A 6799-nucleotide genomic window follows, 5' to 3' on the forward strand; every position below is an offset into this window, starting at 1 on the left:
TATTATCATCGTTTTAATTGTCAGGCAATCTCCCTTCTTCTGGGACATGTTAGTTTTCCAGACTCTGCTTTTTGCTTTCTGCTTCCTTTTTTCCCTTCTGCCTGAGAGATAATATTGTGGCATGAATGCAAAGGGCACGGAAATTAGTTTCCCATAGAGTTGAGTTTGCATCTTAATTTTATCCCTGACCTATGTGATGCTGGACGAATTGCTCAACCACTCTGAGCTTCAGTTTCTTCATTTATAAAGTAATAACACCTCTCACTCTCTACTTCTACAAGAGTTAAATGAAAGCTAGAATCTCAGCATGATTCCTGGCACATAGAAGGTATTGAAAAAATGGTATTTCCTTTTGTACCTGAAAAAAAACCTACTCTACAGCTCACAAAGAATTGTCTTTCCCATATTTAAGTCTTAGATCAAATACACCCTCATCAAGACAGGCAGCCTCCGACCTTTGTAAAGAACCACAACATAGTGATAACGCGTGTACACAGCATTTCCAGTGACATATTAATTATGACCTTTGATCATCACAACTGTGTGCGGTAAATATGGGTAAGACACAAATCATTTGTATCACCCCATTGCTCAGATTAAGAAAGTGAGGTTCTCAGCAGTTGTTTCAAGCTAATAAGTTGCAGTGCCAGATGTGTTTGTTTGTTTGTTTGTTTGTTTGTTTGTTTTCTGCTTTTCACTATTCTATACTACTGGAACCATGGCCATTCTTGCAATACCCAGTTAGGGAACAGAATCAAGGAGTTCCAAAAGATTGTTTTAACTCTTAATTATGGGGAAAGGGCCAGGAGATTCCGACCAAAGTGTGTGCACACTTCTCATTTTGGAGACATGCAGACCCAAAAGAACCCCATCAAATGTCTGTGCCCTGTGAGAAGTGAATCGCACAGACGCTGCGGAATAAGCTTTTAGCTTGACAGGGAACAGCAAGATAAAGCGTGTGGGCTGGAAGCTGGGTTGGTCAAAGTTTGCATCTGGGCAGTTGTAGGCTCATGGGCAAGTCACCTAAGTCTCTAAGCCTCAGTTTGCTGCCAATGACAGCTCCTAACTGTAGAATCACTGTGAAGGTTCAATGAGATGACACACATAAAAGCATTGTGCTCCAGGTGCTGTGAGTGTGTTAGTTATTTTCCTTAAAGATCAAAGACCATGTACTAAAATGGTACATATGAGGCATAAATGTGTAGTAAATAAATGTGAAGAGCTTAAAACAATGCCTGGGACATGGTAATTGCTGTATAACTGGTTGTTATTAATGCCTTATTATTATTTCTCTGTATAAGAATGCTTGATGAAGGCCGGGCTCAGTGGCTCATACCTGTGACCCTAGCATTCTGGGAGGCTGAGGTGGGAGGATAGCTGAGCTCAGGAGTTCGAGACCTGAGCAAGAGTGAGACCCATCTTAAAAGAAGAAGAAAAAAAGAATGTTTGATGACAGAGGTGACATTATGATAAACAACTGACTTTTTATTGGGGGAGGCATCAGTTATTAATTGCTTATGAGAGCTGACCTTTTAAGTACCATCTTACAATGGGAATACGGGTAATATCTTCTCAAGGGTTTTACTGTCTACCTGTTTCCCTCCTTCCTCCTAACTTTACCTGAAACAGAAAAATTATTGCTGGATGGGATAACATCACTGAAGCCGAGCTTTCTGTTGAGGCTGATGATATTTTTCCCAACAGAAATTATTCTGAAAATAAACCCCATTTTAATCCAGAACATACAACTTGACCCAGAGAGACCTCTCCTCCCCACAGTTTCTACAGCCTGCCTTTTCCCTGGATGGTGGCCACACCCATAGAAGCCTTTTCTTAAAAAAATCTTTTCATTTTCAATCTTTATATTGAATTCCGACTGGATCTAACATGTGCAAATGTAAGACATATGTTATTCTGGGCACTTTTTAATCCAAAAGATTTAGCCCAGTGGCTCACCCTAGAACGCAGCCGTTGGCCCACAAGACAAGGGGGCCCACTCAGAACTCTGTCAGGGTTTGCAGTTTCCAAGCCACACCATAGCAGGGCCCCTGACTGAATTTTAAAAATGTACTGAGTTCACAGAAAAGGGAATTAAGTATAGCAGGGGTTCACTGCGAACATTAATCTCAGAAGCCAAATCCTTCATTTTGAGAAAGGCCTTCAATACAAGGAGCCCTTGACCTTCGTTCTTGCACAAATAGCTCTGCCGAAGCCTGCCCTGCTGACATGCAGGGCGCACTGGCGTAAACCGTGGGCCCCTAAAGACCAGCTCAAGAGCAAGAAATGGTTTCGTTATGGCAACAAATGCTGTTAATTCCTCCATATCCCTTTAAGACTTATTTCCCACCAGAGAAGATCTCCAGATTTCTTTTTATCTTGCAATGGAAAAGAGAACCACATAAGAAGCTCAACCATTCAGCAATAACCTATCAGAAAAGATTGCCAATGTAAAATTGCTAGCATTTATTAAGTGTATTTGCCAGACACCGTGCCACACCCACTTTCTATGTATTAGCTGTATAATCCTCACAGCCCCTCCGTGAGATAGAGACTGTTGTTGTTATACCCATTTTTTTAATGAAGAGACCAGGTGAGTGGCCCTGCTGAAGTCCCACAACTGTTAATAGAAAGTGGCAGAGCTGGGGTTTGACACACGCGGTCTGGCTCCTGAGCTTGTGATCCTAACCATGACACTCTGTGACCTCACCAAAACATACCTATGATTGGATTATGTGTGTGTGTGTGTGTGTGTGTGTGTGTGTGTGTGTGTGTGTGTGTGTGTTGTAGTAGCAATACTGTTAGTGTCAAGAACACTGCCTGGCACATTGTAGGCACTCAGTGAGTGTCTGTTGAATGAATAAGTGAATGTGGGTATACATTTAAGTGTTAGGATCTCAATATTCAGAGGTCAAGGAGGCAGGGTCTAGCTCATCTAGGATCTGAGGTTTAAGGACACATTTGAGAATGATTTGAAAGTGTGTTTTCACCTGTAATCCTAGCACTCTGGGAGGCCAAGGCGGAAGGATTGCTTGAGCTCAGGAGTTGAAGATCAGCCTGAGCAAGAGTGAGACCCCGTCTCTATTAAAAAATAGAAAAAATTAGCTGAGTGTGGTGGTGCATGCATGTAGTCCCAGCTACCTGAGAGGCTGAGGCAGGAGGATCGCTTGAGCCCAGGAGTTTGAGGTTGCTGTGAGCGAGGCTGATGCCACGGCACTCACCCGGGCAACAGAGTGAGACTCTGCTTCAAAAGAAAAAGGTATGTTTTCAAAAACATGGTTAAGGTTTTAATTTGAAATATACTGTAGGGAATGAGTATTTTCTAGGACAGAATTAATTGCAGGTGTGGCCAAATTTACTGACCATAAAAGCCACACAAAATAATGTGAACATTTTCACCTTTGCCTCTATTTTTTGTCTACTTGGAATACCTTTGTATCCACCATCCAATCATCACCAGTATAAGCATAGTAGCTAAGGAGACAGTCTGCCCCAACACAAAGAAGTGATGAATGTTTGAGGTGATAGGTAAGCAAATTACCCCAATTTGATTAGTATGCATTGTATACATGTATCAAAATATCACACTATATATACCCCATAAATATGTGCAATTATTATGTGTCAATTAGAAACAATAAAGGCCAAAAACCCCCAAAACCCCACAGCCTGGAGCCAGATGCCTGAGTCTGAATCTTGTCTCTGGCACTTTCTGTGTGACTGTGGGCAATTAACTTGGCCACTGGGGCTTTTAGACTCTTGGGCAGTAACCACTTCATTAAGAGTATTAAGAAATTTCATGCGTTACTATTTAAGTGGGGTGCTGAGAACAGCACCAGACCATTCTAAGCCTCATCCAAGTATTTACTATTATGATTATTCATCTAACCATTCACCTATTGTTTTATCCCACAGACATTTATCAAGTATCTACTATGTGCCAGGTTCTGTGCATCATGTTGAAGACAGAAAAATAAATGAGCCATGGTTCCTACCCTCAAGGAACTCATATCCCATGAAGACAGGTAAGCAACCAGCCAATGGCCAGTGTGTAGGCCCAGGATGTTGTGCGAGTAGTTATGGATTCTAACTTAGACTTAAAGGGCCCGTCTAGGAGAGATGACGTCAGAGCTGAGAGGCTTGAAGGTTGTCTAGGAGTTAGCCAGGTAAATAGGAGGAGAAGTGCATTTCAGGTGAACAAAAATTACCAAGGAATAAGAGAAATGGCAGATTCAGGGGTGTGAAGCAAGTTTTCTATGGTTGAAAGGTTGGATGGCAATAGTATGAAATACAATTGAGAAACAGTTTTCAATTAGCAATAATTGCGCCTCAGGTAAACCTCATTGGCTATGATACTGCCACTGCACAAAGCTTAAAATTGAGAAATAAACAAGGGGAAAAGTGTCATGAGGAAAAGTGTCTGTCATACTAGAGAGTTCAGAAGGGTTTAAACAGGGAGAGCTGAGGTCAGATTGGTGTATCTGATAGAGTCCAGGATAGTGGCAAAGTAGATGCAGAAGAGATGATTCAAGATATATTTGGACATAAGAGTCATGGTATTAGGGTAAGAGTCAGATATTGGGGTTGAGATAGGAGACTCAAGAAGATTTGGAGTAGAGATGACCATTCATTCCATAACTGTTTACTGAACACCTACCACGTCCCAGTCACTGTTCTAGACCTCAGGAAAACACAGTGAACAAACACACAAATCCTGTCCTCGTGGAGCTTACTTCTAGTGGGGGCAGACAGACTAAAAGTTAATTAGTAAAATATAAAGCATGTTTGATGATGGTAAGTACTAAGGAGAAAAGTAGAGCAGAGAAGGGAAGAGAAAACAAAATGGAGAAGAAAATAAAAGCTGAGGCTGGTTGCAATATTTTAAAGGTGGTCTTGGAACACATCCTTGAGAAGGTGACATTAGGAGGAGCTGAAGACAGTGAGGGCTGGATTAATGCGGACGCCCGGTGGAAGTGCACTCCAGGCAGAGCAGGGGTGTGCGTGGTGCGCTCACGGACAGCTAGAAGGCTGGTGCAGCTGGGGTGGAGGGATGAGAGGAGAGAGGTCAGAAATGAGGTAGGAAGATAATGGGGCCAGATTGTGCACAGCCTCATGAGGCTTATGGGCCATTGTAAGGGGTGTGGTGCAGTGTCAGGATTTGCAGCTGGTAAGGTGGGTTAGGCCAGATGGTTAAGAGCTTTGAAAGGAGAATGGTCTTTATTCTTACAGGTGACAAGATTTTGGGCAGAAGAGTGGCATAATCAAGGGTGTGTTTTAGAAAGAAAACTCAAGCACAACACAGAGAATAGATTAAGGAAGAAAGAACTTGGAAGCAGAGAGACTGGTTATGAGGAAATTGCAGTGGTTCAGGTGGGAGATGACAAGGTCCACAGGGAAGAGGCTGTTCAGGAGACGGTGAACGTGGTAGACAGAGCAGATGGCCTCATTCCACTCTCCTTTCAGTGTGCCTTCCTGTACTAAGAGGCTAGAAAGCTAGAAGCTACCTTTTCCAGACTCCCTTGCAGCTAAAATTCCAAATGTAATGTAAGTTCTGACAAGAGGACCCATTTTGCAAGATTTGGAAGGTCAAAGTGAGGGAGAGGCCAGGTTTCCGGTGTTTTGTCTGTTTCTTCCAACAAGTACAGTCATAAGCATACAAAATGTTCCTGCAGCAACATCCCAGTGTGTTGCTCTAGCTTTGTGGGTGTGGAGAGACAGGGCACAGGACACCCATCTTTTGCTGTTGTGGATCTGTGATATCAGACATAGCACGGCTCTGTTGCAGATGAGGCAGTGGTGGCTTTCTGATCTTAGGTTGTAATGAGAGTGGCGTGTCCGTGAACACAGTGGCTCCAGTGGTGGTTTTCCGATTCCCCACCTTCCTGGCTGGGGCGGATGCTGCAGCTCCCTGGCAGGCCAATTCTGCAGTGTCACTATGGACAGCATACCCAAAGGTCCATCCAAGAGCCTGCTCTTCCAACAATCGAGTAAGCACCCAACTGCATTTGTAAATAAATCTCTTTCTGTTTAAAACAGCTGCAGTGGTTTCTGTTTACTCTAATTGAACTCTGCCTGATATGTTGAATAAAGAGAACTGAAAGAATTTGATGACCAGTGGAATGTGGTGAGGAAGAAGTGGGTGGGTGGCAGTGAGAAAAAGAGAGAAGGCAACTACTTCTAAGGTTTCGAGCTTCATATGGCCATCAGTCAAAGCAGGGGTGCATGGAGAGGGTGGCACTTCGTGGGTAGGAGAGCGGGGCATCCCGTGAACTGGCCGGGACAGGTTCTCTACAGCAGCCAGCTTGGGAGCAGGCGGTTGAGGCCAGGTCGCTGCCAACCAGGAGGGAGCGGGAGATTCGTTTCCAGACTCTCAGTGGCACTTTGACTGCAATGCATCTTTGCCCCGCGCCTTCAAGCCCAATTCTGGAATAAAGAGTCATGACACAGCAATGGGGCAGTTACTGCAATTCACACACTTACCTGTCTGTCCCAGAGGGCATTTCCCCCTCGTGTCTTACTGTTCAGAAAGCTACCTTCGTGGTAGTATCTCCGTTCTTAACTTCGGTAAGACACAACATTTTTTTCTTTTTAGAATGGTAAGAACCAGTATCGTCTACTGGCATCTTTCTTTCAAGGCGCCGTTGACACAGTATTGCTCAAATAAAATTACATTCTAACCTCACCTGGTTACTTTGGCAATGACAACTGTCCATGTGCCAGTGACTCATATGACACCTCCGCCCAAAAATATTAGGTGTTTCCTTGTGGTTCTTTACAACCAACCTGGACAAGTAGATTTTCT

General features: G+C 43.5%; 1 pseudogene; it reads right to left on the reverse strand.

The window, feature by feature from the left end:
• Positions 1–4185: 4185 nt before the first annotated feature.
• Positions 4186–4370, reverse strand: LOC123637535 (annotated as a pseudogene).
• Positions 4371–6799: the final 2429 nt, after the last annotated feature.

The sequence above is a fragment of the Lemur catta genome, chromosome 4 (genome assembly GCF_020740605.2).
Source record: "Lemur catta isolate mLemCat1 chromosome 4, mLemCat1.pri, whole genome shotgun sequence".
Classification (NCBI taxonomy): domain Eukaryota; kingdom Metazoa; phylum Chordata; class Mammalia; order Primates; family Lemuridae; genus Lemur; species Lemur catta.